Source organism: Meleagris gallopavo, chromosome 2 (genome assembly GCF_000146605.3).
Source record: "Meleagris gallopavo isolate NT-WF06-2002-E0010 breed Aviagen turkey brand Nicholas breeding stock chromosome 2, Turkey_5.1, whole genome shotgun sequence".
In the NCBI taxonomy this organism is placed as follows: Eukaryota; Metazoa; Chordata; class Aves; order Galliformes; family Phasianidae; genus Meleagris; species Meleagris gallopavo.
Genome location: NC_015012.2, coordinates 95,313,984 through 95,332,487, shown reverse-complemented (window position 1 = coordinate 95,332,487; position 18,504 = coordinate 95,313,984).

Genomic DNA, 18,504 nt, shown 5'->3' with positions numbered 1-18,504 from the left:
AAAAAGTATCCTGGTGGTGGTGTGATCATTTTTCTTTTTTATTACTGTTTGGTTGTCTGTCTAGATTTCAGTAGTATAAAAGACAAACAGCAGAACTGATCAAAGTAGACTACAAGAATTCATAATCAATACTCAACAAGCATTTTTAAATCCTGTATCTCTGAATGAGAGCATCCATCTCAAAGTTTAAAAAAGAAAACTGGTTCATGGAAATATTTCATCACATGGACAAGCAATTAGATTAACATTTGCCAAAGTCAACAAAACAAATAGAACATCTTCCAAAGCCATATAACCACACAATTAGTAGCAAAGCCAGAGCCGCTTCAATGGGAAAATATATGTTCAACTGCAAACTGCTTATATCAGAGGATATTGGACCCCTGTCTATTTGCATATTCCCTACTGAAATGAACTCAGTAGTCTGGCAGATCTTGTCTATTAAATGAAATTGTATTACGCTATCTATAGAGCTACAAGTACAATGTTACATTCCCTCCCTATTTGAAGAGTTCAAACAGAAAATTGAGTTAAGGAGGTAAAGCAAGTGTCAGTCATTGAAGGTAACCATAGCTGCTTATAAATGTCTATATCAGTCTTAGTTGGTTTCATTTGTGATGTAGCAGGGCTTAATCTAAATTTGAGAGAAAGAGGATAAATTGCAGTAATGTTCATTTGAACAGGCTAAAAGCACAGGCACAGAAATTTCCTGAAGCTTGTTTCATAGGCAGCAAAGCCTCTTGTACTTTACCTTCTGCATGTTCCCCTAGTGTGGAGCAAAAAGCCTCCTATAACAATGATTATACTGAAATGGCTGCTGAAATAGTTATTCCCATATAGTGGAAAAAAAAAGTTAAACTTTATTGTTAATAAAACAACATTAAGACACTTGACGGCAGTGTAACAATTCAGTGAGAAGAAAAAAATGGCCTTGAAAAGAAGACAAGTGAGCCATGAGATGGAGGAAAGATGCTTGGGTTGTGCAGACCCACCCATGAAGGCCTGATGAGGGTGAGATTTCAGGACAGCACCTGTTTGCTCCTAAGAGATGCCAGTAACTTCTCTTGGGCAAGAATGTGCAGTAAAGCAGTCAGGAAAAGAGACCCAGTGTTTGGAAGAAGCAGACACTGCTCCTGTGAAATGTAGATACACTTATATGTACATATATATATCACCCTGCCACCTGATATCATCCAAAGCAGCTCTTTGTGAGCACTGCAGGAACAGATGCCCACACAGCAATGCATCTCCAAGCAGAGTAGCAAGCAGGTACCTGCCTGAACGCTCCTATTCCTCTATACTTGTGGATCCTAGCTGGCACAGTGCATTTCAAAACTTATACCCCAGGTGTTATAAATAAAGGTAAAACAGTTTAGAAATGTTGGAAACTTGCACGTTTTATTTTTATTTTTACTTTTTATTTTATTTGTAGCTTGGTATTTTGTACATGTATTTGATTTTTCTAATGCCATTACCTAGTTATCTTTTTATTTATAACAACATGAAATTTGTAAAGTAGATAAATTCAGAGACTTCTGGGACCTTCATGTTGTGCAACAAAGGAGCCATCCCCAAGAAGAGGCACACCACATTATGCTGATTTAATTGCAACTGAATTATAGGTTCTTAGGTGGAAATGCTTCAGAAAGGCAGAAAACCCATGAGGAGCATCCTGTACTGGAGGGCCGGCTCTCCAGAAGGTGCAGATACTCTGCAAGAGAGAGCAGAGCATCTGGGCTGAGGTGCTTGTGGACAAGCCTGATGTTGATGAGATGAGAGGTGCTAAAGGAAAGCAAAAAAGTCAAAAGCAAAGGAAATGTTATCTATATATCATATTTTCATTCTGTTATAAATGTAGTTTTGGGATTTGGGGTTTGGGTTTCTTTACAGATTTACAGGCATCATTTGAACTTTCCTTCATTTTCTCTGCTATATCTGTCCCCAAGAGGACAGACTGAAAAGTCTCTCATGTTTGCTTCCATGAGAAATATATTACAACAACAACAACAAGAAAGTGTATAAAACCTCAACAAAAGGATAATGATTTTATATTTATCATTTTTTTTTCCAGAGCATCTAACCCAGCTCCAGATTCCACCAGCAATGGAATAGACTTTGCAGTTTTTAATCTCCCCTCCTCATCCTGTTACACAATTTTTGAGCAAAAAGAGAAATCATATTCTACAGGATACAGTCAGCTCTCTGTTCATTCATGTAATTTACCTATTTCTGCCACCCAGCAACTTTCTTCTTTGTACAAAGCATAATTCAGGACCTTCTGACTCTTATGGGTTGGGCTTAATTGGGAAGAAACTCTGGATGACAAGAAGAGAAATTCCCAGATTGAGCAGTACATATTTGAGTCCATCTGCAGGCAGGGGAGAACGAACTCTCATATTGAAATACTGATTCTTTTGGGCCAGTGGCAAGACAAGGTTGTATGATATAGGGTTGTGAGGTACAGGCTGTGAAAACCAAACAATAGTTATCCATAAGAATCATCTGATTACTACTTGTCCCTACATAATGTCTCTTTTGGAGTAAAATTAAAGTATTGTAGGATAAGCTGCTTTTGTCTAAGCTGAGAGTAGAAAAAGAGAAGTAAACTCTGACAGAGCCTGCTTTCTTTTGAGCTACATCTGAACTGACTACAAGATAATATGATAAACAAGATAATAAGATGAAAGAGAGCTTGAGACGGCCTCTTTTCCATTCCCAGGTCTCGAAGGAGAATCAATTATTTCTAAACCATTCTTGGAAGAGGTTTAAATAGTCTGATCTTTACCATGGATGCCTGCCTATTCTTCTGCCAGCATCTATGATTTCTAGGTAATTGTAGGGAGTTCTAAGAAAGTCAGGGCAAAAAATAAAGTAAGTTGGGATATAATGAAGATGGTTCTTATTTTCTTACTTAGAATAAGACTTAACTTTCATAATGATTTTGGTGAATTTATTTAATAATTAGTGTGGCATACTAGGGCCACAGATTTGTCTTTGACTTATGCTGAATTGTACCTTTTGAGGATTTACTCTGTTCTGAGAAAAGCTGTGTTTTTCAGCAAAGTCCACTCCATAAAGCAGCTTCTTTTGAAGAATCATTTTTGAATTTAATCATTTTATTTAGATACAAACAAAAAAACCCAAATTACCCCAAACCATTTCATAAACTACATTAGCAGAAGCAAGAGTATTGTGATAAAATACATATTGGAGTCAAGTATAAGCAGCCAGTGGCTGGAGCTGCTGGAAAGTTCTGTTTCCAAAATAGTGTATGGATATACAGTGTCCTAGACACTGAACAGTATCTCCTAGGTGAACTTGTACTAAGTAGCAGAGGGAAACTGACTAACTCCTCTTTGAAAGACAAGTAAGCTGCTTTCACCATGAGCACCCTATTTTCCTTCTTTTTCATGAGAGAAATGTTTATCTGGCAGTTAATACAGATCTCTCTCTACGTTTCCAAATACTAATTTCTCTCAGTCCAAACACCCCAGTTATTATCAAATAACTGTAAATTGGTGTGTTTAATTGCTGACGATTTAAGTGTTGTAGTTCTTAGCATGTTTGAAGGGAAAGAAAAAGAAAAAAGTATATCAACTTCCCTCTCCCCTCTCCAATCAACAACATCAAATTTCCAGGAAAAGGAAGCGTGGAATTTGCAGACCCAATTAAATCAGAGCAGCTTGAACTCCCCAGCAAGGCGGTGGGAACTTCTGAGGCTGAAATTTGTGTTGAGACGCAGCTTTGTACTCCAGGGAATGCTCATAGTGCAATTTTACAAAACAACAAAGTCTACTCCATAAAGCACCTTCTTTTGAAGAATCATTTTTTAATGTAATCATTTTATTTGGATATAGATGAAAAAAAAAACTCATAAACTACGTTAGCAGAAGCAAGAGGTTTTTTTTAAAATATATATCGCTTTTTAAATATATATATTTATATTTATACCTTTATATATAAAGCGCCTATCACCTGACTGATAAACATTCTTTGGAACCAGGGGTAAGAACAGGAGTCAGCTGTTAGTACCTCAGCATTTCTGTTTCCGACCAATTGAAAAAAAAAACAAAAAAAACAAAAAAACAAAGCCACAAAGGCTTTGCTGCCAGCATGGCATGCTGGCATTTAATACTGCTATTCCAATAAACAGTGGTGGGAAGCAAGGTGGTGGGAACTTCTGAGGGTGAAATTCATTCTGAGACGCAGCTTTGTACTCCAAGGAATACTCATAGTGCAATTTTACAAAACACTGAAGGTAAGAACGTAAATGCAGCTTGAGGGTAACTGTAGCTGGAAGACTTGACTGCTCCTCTATACTGTATGGGCTTTGTGTGTCATGCTAAATGATTTACAGCTGTTGCATGAGGCGTGCATGCTCACTGCATTGTCATTCTGTGGTCAAAATATCTTTGCCTCACTGCTTTGCAGCCCACAAAGTATTTCCACATGTTTGAAAAAAGGCTTCGTGCATTCAGGTCAGATATCCCACAGCGTCCTGCTCCTCTGCTCCTCTAACTGGAATTTTGGGTTGGGGTCACCTCAAAGCATTTGCATCATATTGGTTGTATACATCTGAACGCAACTGCTTTAACTTATAGCGTCTATTAGGTCATCTATTCTCTTTCTCCCAGCTGTCCATCTGAATCTCATCATGCCTTGTCTTTATCTCCCCTTCTTCTCTCTGGGTAAGTTCTCTGAAGATAAAATAGTGTTTAGCTCTATTTTCCTCCTGTGGCAATCAGTAAGACAGTTCCTTAATGTTAGTGCCCTCCCCATGGCTGCTACAAGGTCTCAGCTTCCATAAGGGAAAGAAAGCAGTAATTCAACAGCATTGGCATCAAGCCAACAATAATATGCCCATAGTTCCTTCCAGTGAGCTCTACATCAAAATGATTTTATATTACTCTTCTTTCTATGTATGCAACTTGACCAAAGGAAGGACAGGGATTTAACTCTGGGAAATACTTTGAAAATACAAGGTCAAATAGAGGCTACTTACCTAATGTTTGCTTCCCTATGCCTGCGGTAGAATTGACATTTAGAAGGCAGTATAAAGTGGTGACAGAAGTTGTGGGCTGGTATTTGAACATCACTGCTAACTTTGGAACTTTATATGGCGTTTAATTTGCTTCTGGAGTGATGGGAAGCATTGCATAGACATTGTGAGTGAACCGTGCTTTTTGGATTAAGCATTTATTGTAGGGCTTTCTGTCTGCAAGCAGCTGGATCAATGATTTAAGCTATCCCCTCCAGATGTGTTTCTAACAACTGCTTCATATTTTCCTTTGGAGAAGATATCTGAGACATGGTTTCAAGTGGGGAAGAATTCTGCTGAAAAATACATTAGAAAAACTAAAATGCTAATGGACAATGTAAATCATGTAAAAACATCCTATATTGTTCTGTAGACTGCACAAAATGAGTACTACACTTAACAGAAAAAAAAAAAAAAGAGAGTTAATGTAGATTAGCATAAAGTTTGATCTGTCTTTGATTCATTGGCGAGCACCGCTCATCCCAGATGGCTGTGGTGTCAAGGACCTCAGCGCGAGAGTGTGCTGCTGCACAGAGTGTCAGTGATCAATCACTGGTGGGGAATATAATGGGATGCACAGACCTCTTGGGAGCCACATAGGACAGTGCGTGGCAGCGTGCCAGCATGCGAATGAGGCTCCTACTGCAGGTCAGGATGACCCTGAAGCACAAGTGGGAAGTGGGCAAGCAGACGGACAACTGAGTTATCTGGTGAATGAGCGTGGGCTGCCAGCAGAAGGGCACAACAGATGCAGACTTGTTCCTCTGGGGTGGGGATTCACTTCTGGATGTAGCAGTTATGCAGTGGGCAAACATGTCTGGCACCTCAGAAACCTCATTCAAAAGAGGGTTTGAATGCCACAGGAACCACAGCAGACACTGGTTTGGGAAGCAAAGCATCCTAATATAAATTATCTCTTACAGCAAGTAGCAGTCACACGTGGGTCTTTAAATACAGCAGCATGTAAACAACTCCTGCAGAATAAACACAAAGCAGAGTGGCAGAATTTTGCTAATGCAGATGACAGTGATATATTTAACTTTCCAGAGGAGGGAAAATACGCATTAACATCAGAGCATCCTACAAGAAGTTTATTATTTCAGAAGCACGCTTTCTGAAAAAAATGTTTTTCAACCATCTCTAATTATCATTATATGCCTATATTTTTCGTGAGAAAGCTAGATAAAATATCAAGAAGACTAACAACAGACCCAGTTCACTCTCTTTGAGACCAATGGAACAGCTAACATTTGCAAATGTATGTACGTGTCCTTTCCTTATTCTTGATATTCAGTGATCTTCTGATAATGCATAAATCCTGTTAACAATCTCTCCAGGTCTCAGTGAGACATCTCTGCCCATATCCTCACTGTATCAGCAATCTCAGACAGCCGACAGCTGCATAATGAAGAGGAAGTGAAATTTTCCTGTTAGCAGCCCACTCTAATTCAAGGAAACAGAGACAGGTGCAGAATCTACCTGCAGTACTCTCAGAACTTCTAACATGCTATGAGTATTTTCTCAGAGAGGGTGCTTAAATATGGTTCTGAGTGCAGGGTGAAGTTGTGTGGATAGAGCTGTAATATCATCTTTTGGGCTGCTGTTGATATTCAGGTCTCTGTCCCTAGCTGGGAAGAGATAGGAAAAAGATACTTCTTCTGAAGTTCAACCTCCACAACAATAAACTACAAGAGAGTGATCAAAAGCAACACTTTTTGGAGTACACTTACACATTTCAAAAACAATCAATCAATCTCTCAGTACTCGAATGAGATCTTAGACAATAAACTTTGAATAATTCAAGTACATTACAGCACAATTATTGTTTCAAGTCTTTTGTAACAAAAAGGAAAATGTAGAATTTTCATTTTAAATAAGAAGTGTGTAAGAGAAGAATGAAATAGGCATATACATGAACTAAAGCACTTTCTCTTAGAACTTTGCTAATCCATATTAAAATTAGTGGTATTTATATAACTAGCTCTAGTTTGGCTCTCACTGGGTAAAATACTACCAACTTCCAAGTGAATTATTTCCTTCTTCTCCTTTCTATTTAATCTATCCGGGGTTAAGACCATCCATTTTAGAGTTGGGTCATGACCCTGAACGCATCAGCAAAAAAGAAGTGCTGGAATATTTCATTCAAACTTCTTGGACTTACTCCAGATCAAAAGAGACTGAGATATTTAATGATAATTAAAGTGCATTGATAACATAAATTCAATTGATAATATAATGGTATAATTATACCACTTAAGACAATCTAGCTCGTGATATAAATAAAAACTGAGTTACAAGCAAAAATGGAGCATGGCTCAGATTCAGATTTGAATGGAGATGCTGCTCTGTGCAGTGGAAGAACTCTCCAGATCTAGGGCTTGCTAAAGGAGACTCCTTGTGCACATCTATTTAGTCTGATGGTAGGTCACCTCAAGAAACTGCAGTCACTGGAAGAAGAAGGAAAAGAGAAGATTATTTTTAACACATACTTCTTCCTACATTTTTTAAAAAACCTTTCAAAGAAATTCTGTTTTCAGAGCTCGTGTATCACCAACTCTTTGTGCAACATTTTTCAGGATAGACTTGTAAGAAGCTGAAATCATCTACCGGTTAAAATCTCTTTCAGACTAATTTTCACCCTCTACAATTATCTTAAGAACTCATTTGGAAGGGTTGCACCTTTAGATGTATTGCAGCCATCGGATGTACGTTCTCACCATCCTTATCCCCAGTGACATTGTGTCTTCAGGTGGTGCTAAGGGCTTGCATAATCTAGTTTTCTGAGGCTTCTGCCTCATCTGTGAATGATAGGAGAAAATGGGAAGTAAGGCAAGTTCCAGAATTTCTTGGAAGATTAAAGCTCTTGAAAGTGTGCAATAACATCTGTCCCTTTGGTCTTGGAGCTGCAAAATTGTGCTGCTGTGCTGTCACCTGCTTGCTGGGCCAGGAGAAAGGCGACTGCTCTGTCCCCAGCCTCTGTGATTCAAGTTGCCTCTGCATTTGCGTTGGTAAGCAGTGGGGAAAAAATTGATTGCATGCTTTGTGCACAGGCAGTGCAATGCAGTGTGTCAGAGAGGAGAATGTGGGTCACTTTACCTGCTTGAATCTGGACAAAGTTGGGGAATAAATGGGAAAAGCAAAAGGCCACATAGTTATTAACATACAAATAGCATCTATGCATCATGTGTAATTCACACTATTGTCACACTCTGTTCTGATTTTATATTGGCAGGTGACCAAGCACTATTAATTCACCGCTCAGCCCTGGAGGACTTTTGCTTTGCTTAGCAGCACTGATGCAGGGTGCTGCACCCTCACAAGACCCTCAGAGTGAGGCATAAGGACTTCATGCAGGTTACCAAGCTTCAGCTCAGGAAGATGTATTGATTTTTGTACCCATTGATGATTTTTCTCCATGTTAATACAGAGAATAAAAATTTTTCAGCATATACAATAAAAAGCCTAATTCATTTCAACCTCACCACTAAAAATTCTGTCAGCATATGCTGTCTACATGTGTAATGACTGCAAAATGTCCTTGCCTGGTGTGAACATTTGTTTGGACTCTGGTGGTAACCATTTACCTTGAGTCAACAATGAATGGGTAGTGGATGGAATATAGCATCTCTCACATATGACTGTGAAGAGGAAAGGGACATGGGGGTGTTGGTTGATGCTTGGCTGAACATGAGCCAGCAGAGTGCCCAGGTGGCCAAGAGGGCCAACGGCATCCTGGCTTGCATTAAAATTAGTGTGGACAGCAGGAGCAGGGAGGTAATCATCCTCCTATACTCAGCACTGGTGAGGCTGCACCTTGAGTACTGTGTTCAGTTTTGGGCCCCTCACTACAAAAAAGACATAGAGGCCCTGGAACATGTCCAGAGAAGGGCAACAAAACTGGTGAGGGGTTTGGAGCACAACTCTTATGAGGAGTGGCTGAGTGAGCTGGGATTGTTTAGTCTCAAGAAGAGGAGGCTCAGGGGAGACCTCATTGCACTCTACAACTTCCTGAAGGGAGGCTGTGATGAGGAGGGATTTGGCCTCTTCTCCCGGGCAACAAACAGGACCTGAGATTTAGGTTAGACATAAGGAAGAACTCTTCAGAGAGTGGTTAGGGTTAGATACTGGAATGGCCTGCCCAGGGAGGTGGTGGAATCGCCATCCCTGGCAGCGTTCAAGAGGCGTCTGGATGAGGAGCTACAGGATATGGTTTAGTAACTTGTAGTTGCAAGGGTAATGGGAGACGGTTGGATTAGATGATCTTGCACGTAATTTCCAACCTTGTGATTCTATGATTCTATGAAGGTGCACTCATAAAGGGAAGATGATGATTTCTCTTTAAACCAGATATCTATAGACAAGATATATTAACTTGCCATTTTTCAAAAGAACTGACTCCAAACTTGATTTCCAAAAAGTCTATGGCATAAATTATTATTTATCAGCAGATAGAGTCTGTGGCTTCAAATAGGAACCTACCTAAGATGTGTAAATGGGGTTCATTACTTTCTTTTTTGCTTAAAGAAAGGGATTCTAAACTAGGAAACATATCACTTTAGCCAAAAGTCTTGTTTGTAGACATTACTGAACCATATCGTTAAAGTGCTTCACACCAGAAGTAAATGATTGTAGATTTTTCTAAAAGATTAGAATATTTAAGCAAGTCTTTCTTTGAAAGTTTTGCAATTCCAGCCATTACTGCATGAGTTGCAGATTTGAGCTTCTGCTCCTGGAGTGCCTGATGTGACAGCAGGAGGGGACAAGGTTGTTGGCACTGCACTCCAAGCATGCAGCTCACAGAAACATTCACAGGCTGGGTAAAAACTATCTGTGTGCAGGAACCTTCTTAGGGTAGTGATAGCAGAATAAATATCATGCTGATCTAGCTCTTGGGTTGAAAGTTTAAAAGACTGGAGATGAGGCTATGCTGGGGCTAGTCCTCAAAGCTGCTGGTTTAAAACTGTTGCAGATACATCACCAAAGCTGTGATATTGATGAACCGTTTAGCTTGTGCATTCAGTAGTGCTGAAGATTGTAGGGCCCTGTAGGTTGATGCATTTGGGTAACACCTACACGTTACTTTCTCCTGAGAGCAAAGCAGAAAATGAAATGTCTTCTTTTGCAGTTTTTCTTTTCAATTTCTCTTCTCTCAAAATGAATCATGCATCAAGCAGCCATACGTTCTGGTGTTGATAACTCAAGATAAGGCTGGACATTAGGAAATACTTCTCTGAAAGAGTGGTCAGGTACTGCCAAAGGCTGCCCAGGGAGGTAGTGAAGTCGCCATCCCTGGAGGCACTCAAGAAAAGTTTAGAATGTTGTAATAAGGGACATGGTTTAGTAGGAAATATTGATGATAGGTGAATGATTGGACTGGATGATCTTAGAGGTCTTTTTCAACCTTGGTGATTCTATGATTCTATGTTAAAGTCCAGCTCCTTCTGCCAGGGCTCTCCTCTTAGGGCACAGCAAATGAGCAGGTTGGATGCCATATCATCTTGCCATTTTCTGTTGGCATCACCCAAGGAGAGGCTGAGAGCAGAATGAAATGTGGCGGCTTCCTCTCTGGTGCAGCTGACAGCCCTGACAACATGGTTCTATACTTAAAGAAGCACAAGGCATTCAGTTGTACGTCATTTTGATGTTTCTCAATAAAATCTCTCTGGAGATGAAATAGTAATCATCACCAGAACTACAGATTAGCAACTGATAGAAAAAATAGGCATATCATTAAGCTTTCACGCTCCCTTGCTATCTCACCATTTCTCATTCAATCCTTGTCTGCAAACAGAAGAAGGGAATCCCTGCACAGTTACACTGCTGGGTTTGCATATAATCAGGTGTCAAAGCCTGCCTTACTGAGACCTTTGTTCAGCTACAGTCTCTATTGGATTTTTTTTTTTCCTTAAGAATTGTGCCTTCACCCCTGGATAATAATACAACAAATAGCTCTTTGTCTCTTTAGGTTTGTTCATATAACCTGCATTAATATATTGACAATGTAATAAAAGAGACATACAAAGAATCCTCTTGTCTAACCCAGCTACAGAAAACACTATGGCAATTATTGCTGATTTCAAGTACAATCTGAAGTTCCAGAGGATAAATGTGAAAAAATGCAATTTAGAAACTCAGCTGTATGAACTAAATAAACATCAGTTTAGAATTATGAGGATTTGCTTTGGGTTTAGTAAAGTTGTTTTTTATGAGGGCATGTATCAGACAGTCCAGTGGCTAAAATGAATATTTTTAAAGGTATTTTGTAAACAGCAGTAATGGCATCTTGAAAAACCAGACAAAATCCAATTAACTTCCAGCAAGATTTTCACTTGCACAGATTGATTGTAAAAATAGTTTACTTGAATTCAAGGGGCTAGTTTTGAACACCCCCACCAGTGTTAATAGCAACTTTCCTCATTTAATTTTGTGCAGGGGAACTTTGGTTTGAATTCTGAGGGCAGCCATGTATTTTAAGTTTTCCAGAGTCATAGTGTGTTACTTGCTAAAATCCTTTATTCTGCTGTGAGGAAGGAGAAAAACTGATGTTAGAGTCCGATTGCATATTTTCTGCTCAGAAAGATAGCACAATTCTTCCTCCTCGGGAGGTCATGAGTTTACGGTGCTGCTCAGGATATTTCTTCTGTCATCTGATGAAGAAACTCTTCCTCCCCTTTCCCCTCTCTGCTTTTCTCAGTCACATTCTGGATTCATGCAGGTCATGCCTACATCTGCCCTTCTTGTATCTTTACTGCGCTTTTCACTCTAACGCATAACTACACTTACTCAATCATACTCAGTGAAACTGTACTTCCAAATAGGTCAAATTTTCTAAGAATATTCATGTACTCCTTTAATTCTGCTTGTGACACATGTATTTTTGCCTCAAAAATTACTGTTGCTTCTCCAAAGCAACCTAAATCAGAGATGACTGTTATTCTCATCAATTCTAACCTACCACAATGTGGTGCCTAATAGGGAAAAGATCTATAAAATTGGCTAGAAAATATCTGTGTAGGTAAAAAAAATTGAGTCAGCAGCTAGATCTTAATAAATCAAAGGCAACTGTGCTGACATGTAATAGTTCAGATTCCCTTTTAATGAACAAATCTAGTAGCTGTTTTTTGGGACTTAGTTTGTGGCTTGACTACTGATGCATGATACAGGACAGTTTTCACAAACTCAGAGGCCTGAAGAGTGAGAGCTAAACAATATTTACTTCTATTTCAAAAACTTTAGGAAACATAGTCATTGCTCTGAAACACTTTCAAATTCACAGGCAGAAACTCTTACCTGTACAAGAATAAAAATATAAAGTATAAATGCTTGTAAAATCCTAAGTATAGTGGCACCAGTGGGAATTTTGTCATTGATTTTGTGGGTTCAAAATTTGCACTCTTTGTTGCTTGCATGGTTGAGGATGAGAATAGAATTTGTCCAATAATTGGTGTTCCTTTGTGTGAGGCACGTGAAGAGCTTAAGGGAATTAGCAGCCTCTAGGGCTAGTGCTGTGAATGGGCTCTTCTGAAATGCCAAGATTTGTGTTTTCCCTTCCAGGCACATCTGTCAGGAGACAGGGTTATTACTGGAGGCCACTTCTATAGAAGACAGCTTGTACAACTGGTGTTCGTATATCAAGCACCTTTGAAAAACTGATTGGGGGTGGTGAAGAATGCAGCATGTATTAGCTTGATGCTTCATGTCATTTTTAAATATCCAGTGTTACTGGTCTTGTTCTCTATTTCTTTCACGCTACTTCATCTATTGCTTGTTTTTCATTCAGTTAACCGACCCATTCCTTTTATTTATAAAGGATTCAATTCAGGAAGAAATACATTCACCTCAAAAAAGATTTGTATATGCCCAAGGAATGGGATGTCAGAGAGACCTAGAAAGGATTGAGCAGTGGGCATAGGTGAACTTCATGAACTTCAACAAAGCCAAGTGAGAGGTCTTGCACCTGAGTTGTGGCAACCCCCAGTATCAGTACAAGCTGAAGGTAGAGCACAGCCCTGGTGAAAAAGGACTTGAAGGTACTGATGGATGGGAAGCTGGACATGAGCCAGCAGTGTGCCCTTACAGCCCAGAATGCCAACCGTATCCTGGGCTGCATAAAAAGAGGTGTGACCACCAGGTTGAGAGAGGTGATCCTGCTCCTCTACTCTGTGCTGGTGAGACCTCACCTGGAGTACTGCATCCAGATGTGGAGATCTCAGAACAGAGACACATGGACCTGTTGGAGTGAGTGTGGAGGGCTACAGAAATGATCCAAGGATTGGAACACCTCCCCTCTGTGTACAGGCTGAGAGATCTGGGACTCTTCAGCCTAGTAAAGAGAAGGCTCTGAGTTGACCAAAGAGTGGCATTTTAGGCTCTATAGAGGCCGTAAGAAAGAAGAAGACAGACTCATTAGCAGGGTATGTTGTGATGGAAGAAGGAGAAACGGTTTCAAAATAAAGGAGGAGAGATTTAGATTGGATATAAGGATTAAGTTTTTTTAGAGTGAGGATGGTGAGGCACTGGAAAAAGCAGCCCAGTGAGGTGGTGGACACCCCGTCCCTGGAGATGTTCAAGGTCAGGCTGTACAGGACTTCGAGCAATCTGATCTAGATGTAGTGTCTTTGTTCACTGCAGGGGAGTTGGACTTGATGACTCTTAAAAGTCCCTTCCAACTCAAACAATTCTATGATTTTAAATTCATTTTCCTCCTCTTTCTACTGGCATCAATCAGAGAAGATAAATTGAACAACTGCCAGTTTAGTATTCACATGCCAAGCCTTAAATTACAGCTCTAGTACATCTTCACTGATTATTGATATTGAATTATAGGTATCAGATAGGTCCGTTCATTCTAACAAAATAACATTTCTTCTTGGTTTTGTTTGTTTGTTTGGTGGGGAACATTGAGCAAACACCAAATACTAGGATACTTTAGCTGGAAATGACTTTCTTCTGTTGTCATTTGAAGTAAATTCACTTAAACGATTTCAGCTGGGAAAAAAATAATCAAGATGTGATCCACAAACCTTATGAGTCCCTGTGTATTTATCTAATTGCCTAGAAGTTTGAGGTTCCATGGAGATCATGATAGCATTGCAGGAGAGGGAGGCACAGCCTAGTTCAAGCTGGCCTCAACATCTGTTTGCCATTTATATCACTCTATGGGTAGAGGTATGTATCTGCTGTCTTTGATGTTCTGTTGACCTGACAGCTGCCTACTGAGGCTTGATGGAACTTCCAAGGTGTGCTGATGGCTTCTTTGCTCTCTCCTGATGGCACTGTCCAACTTCCCATACAACATTTTCATGAGTCCCAAGAAAGCAAAAGTTGCCCATTCCCTTTCCCAAACTACAGGGGACCCAGAAACAGGACTTCTGATGGCATTTTTGAGAGAAAGCACCTGCTATTTTTGATTAGTATTTTAGCTCTCAGAGCTGCTATTTAATTCATTAATTTTGGCAGCTAACAGAAATGACTAAATTGAAAAGATGGAAAATTAAACATTGTTTCTGCAAATCTACTGACTGATTAGTTTGGATAAATGAGTTCTGAAGTGAACTTCAGCTTCAGAGAAGGCATTTATCTGAAGAAAATAGAGATAATTATTTTATCTTTTCATGTGTTTATGATCTTGCTGATCACTAGTGCAGGTTGCCCAGAGATGTTGTAGTGTCTCCAACCTTGGAGATATTCAAAACCACACTGCACTCTGACCCGCTCTAGATAACCCTACTCAACAGTCTCTAGAACTCCCTTCCTATCTCATCTCTTTCGATTTAGTGATTACCAAGTGCTGCATTTAGATGAGAAAGAAAGGAAACTTACAGTAGCTTAAAATAATGAAATGAAAGATTCTGAGCATATTTTGGACATGACAGTGAGAGAACAAAATAGAAAATAGACCAGATTCCGTAATGTTTAATATTCCAGATACAGATAACTCAGCTGTTATCTGAGTCTGAGAACTGTCCTGTGCTGTGCTGGGGTATGTAGAAGGCTTCTGTGATAATTTCACTACATCTTGCTGCCAAGTAAACTTCATGCTTGTTCTACGATCTGGTTTCTTGGCTTTATTAAATGTCATGTGGCTATTAGAAGCTGGACCATGTGAAGAATTTAATGCTCTCATTGAACCTAGGGCACAATCAAGTCATCAGTTGGTTTCAGCAGTTTTGTAATGTTTCATCATACTGTCAATTTCCTGCTATTAATGATAGCCTTTTGCTCTAACTCCCTGTAAGATCTTGTATAGTTTGTTCAGCATTTGTGAAAACATAATAAATGTTTTTACACAAGTGGATGCTTGGCAGAGAGTGCTTTGTCAACAATGTAGAGTTAAGTTGTAACATTCAAATAAAATTCCTATTTCCTTAGAAAGATTTTGAGGCTTGTTACTAACAACATTTTAAAAATTATTATTATTATTTATTGTTGTTGTTGTTATTATTATTATTATTATTTTCTCCAGTTTTGTCAATGAAGAAAGTTATAAGAATGTGGCTTGTCATTTTTTAAGTAAGGTTTTATGTCTAGGTAAAATATCTCTGCTATACCTCAGTTGTCTGATTTGTTCCTTTTAGGTTTTGCTGAAAGATGTAGGCAGCTTGAAGATAAAAAGTCATCACCAGGGAAATTTACCTAATCAAGGGGAATATGTTTCTGAAAAATGAGTAATTCTAATAAGATAAGATTCATCTTAGCTCAAGGATCTGAAAGTTGGTTACATATAATATACAATTCTTGTACTGATGCTGGGGAGAAACAGGTACTGATGCTGAGGAATAGAAACCCTTTTTATGTATGTTAAGTCAAATAAGGTAAAACCCACTCCAGGAGACTAAAACAGTGATTGTCAGCCTTTTCTGCATTTCACAGAGAAAAAGAGTCAACCCTTCACAATTTTTATCTCACTTAGAGAATCATAAAAAAAAATTAACATCAGGCACCTTTGGATGTCTCCAGTCAGAACTCTGTGCAAAGAAGGGAAAAAAATGTTACTTTTCATACAAAAACTTTCTTTGAGCAACAAATAGCTACAGTGGTGCTAGTTATCCTACAGTTATAATTATTAGAGAATTAAAAAGTCTCAGACTTGAATCAGACTTGTACTTCGTGTACAGATGTTAAGTTAATGAAGGTTTCTCTTCTGATAATCTCTGCAGGAGTAATAGAAGAGACAGTACAGCTATGTGGAGGGACTTGTGAGGCAAAAATAAAGAAAAACTGTAGTGATCATACAGCTAGTCTTCACAGCACAGCAGAAAACTGGCAGTTGACCAAGATTTTTTTTTTTTTTTAGTTAAGACTAAGTTAATGCAGTACTAGAGATAAAGATTTAAATCACTGATTTGACAGTCCCATGTGATGTATCTTTATTTCATAGAATCACAGAATTATAAGGATTTCAAGGGACCTCTGGAGATCATCAAGTTCAACTCTGTTAAAGCAGGCTCCCTACAGCAAGTTGCTCAGGAAAGCATCCAGGAGGGTTTTGAATATCTCCAGAGAAGATGACTCCATGATCTCTCTGGGTAGCCAGTTCTAGTGCTTTGTCACCCTCAGAGTAAAGAATTTTTTCCTCATGTTTACTTAGACTTTCCTGTGTTCCAGTTTGCCTCTTGTTCTCTCACTAGGCATCACTAAAAAAGCCCAGCCCCATCAATTTGACTCCTGCCCTTTAGATACTTATAAGCATTGATATGATCCTCTTTCAGTCTTTTCTTATCCAGGCTGAACAGCCCAGGTCTCTCAGCCTTTCTTCATAAGGGAGATGATCCAGGCCGCAGTCATCTTTGTGGCCCTCCACTGGAGTCTCTCTAGAAGTTCCCTGTGTTTCTTTACTGGAGGAGCCTAGAACCGGACACAGTGCTCCAGATACAGCCTCATGAGGGCAGAGTAGAGGGGGAGGATCATCTTACTCTCTGGACACATTCTTATTAATGCACCCAAGGATGCCATTGGCCACCTTAGCTACAAGGGCACACTGCTGGCCCATGATCAACCTGTTGTCCACCAGAACCATCAAATCCTTCTCTGCAGAGCTCCTTTCCAGCAGGTCATCCCCTATCCTGTACTGATGGATGTGGTTATTCCTCTACAGATGAAGGACAATACATTTGCTCTCACTGAACTCCAGAAGGTTCCTCTCCACCCAGCTCTCCAGCCTGTCCAGGTCTTGTTGAATGGCAGCGCAGCCTTTTGGTGTGTAACAGAAAATGTGTGATCATGCAAAAAACAGTATCTGCACTTCAGAGTGAAGTGGCTGTACCACAAGGTGCTCTGTTCCTGCTACAGAACAATGAATATTGTGTACACATTGTATATGTGTAACTCAAAAGTGAGAGGCGAGATTTCTGAATTTAATTAATCCAAGGCCCAGGAAATGTGTAGAAGAGAGGGATTTGCTGTTAAACAGTTTTTCAATGATATATTTTGTCTGTTTTCAGGAGAATCAAATAAAAAGCACAAGAATGATCCCACTCAGATATTCTCACTTGTATGGAGACTGGAGCGAACATTCTGCTTTAAATTATCAGCTGAAAAATCAGTAGAAGGATATGGAGTGAAATAGAGTTTTAGCCATTTAGCTTCTCTTTTTGGCATAGTGAAATTGTGATTTCCTTTCGATAATGTCAACTAGAAGGGTAATTATCTGAGTTAAATATCATCCAATGAAAGCTCTTAGTAGGATAGGAATACTGATGTTGGTATGAGAAACTAACTTCCTTTCCTCTACGTGATTTCTTATGCTATCCTATTCATGCCTTCTGTCTTGCAGAAGATGCATACACATCCCCACATCTCATAACATCAATGGTACTATCAAGATGTGAAAGACAACAAGAAGGGGTTCTACAGGCACATAGGCAGGAAGGGACAGGCCAAGGAGAGTGTTCCCCCTCTGATGAAGGGTAACGGGGAGCTGGCTTCCTCAGACATAGAAAAAGCTGAGGTACTCAATGAGTGCTTTGCCTCAGTCTTCACAGGTATTTATATAAACTGGGGGAAGATCTCCTGGAGAGCAGCCCTGTAGAGAATGACTTGGGGGTTCTGGTAGATGAGAAGCTGGACATGAGCCAGCAGTGTGTGCTTGCAGCCTAGAAGGTCAACGGTGTTCTGGGCTTCATTAAAAAGGGGTGGCCAGCAGGGAGAGGGAGATGATTGTCCCGTCTACTCAGCTCTTGTGAGGCCCCATCTGCAGTACTGCGTCCAGGCCTGGGGACCCCAGTACAGGAAGGACGTGGAGCTCTTGGAACGGGTCCAGAAGAGGGCCACTAAGATGATCAGAGGGCTGGAGCACCTGTCCTATGAGGAAAGGTTGAGAAAACTGGGCTTGTTTAGCTTGCAGAAGAGAATGCATTTGAGAGACCTCATTGTGTCCTTCCAGTACTTGAAGGGAGCATATAAACAGGAGGGGGAATGGTTAACCATTTTATTCTTGTTTCCAGTGTTAACATTACTGAAAAAAA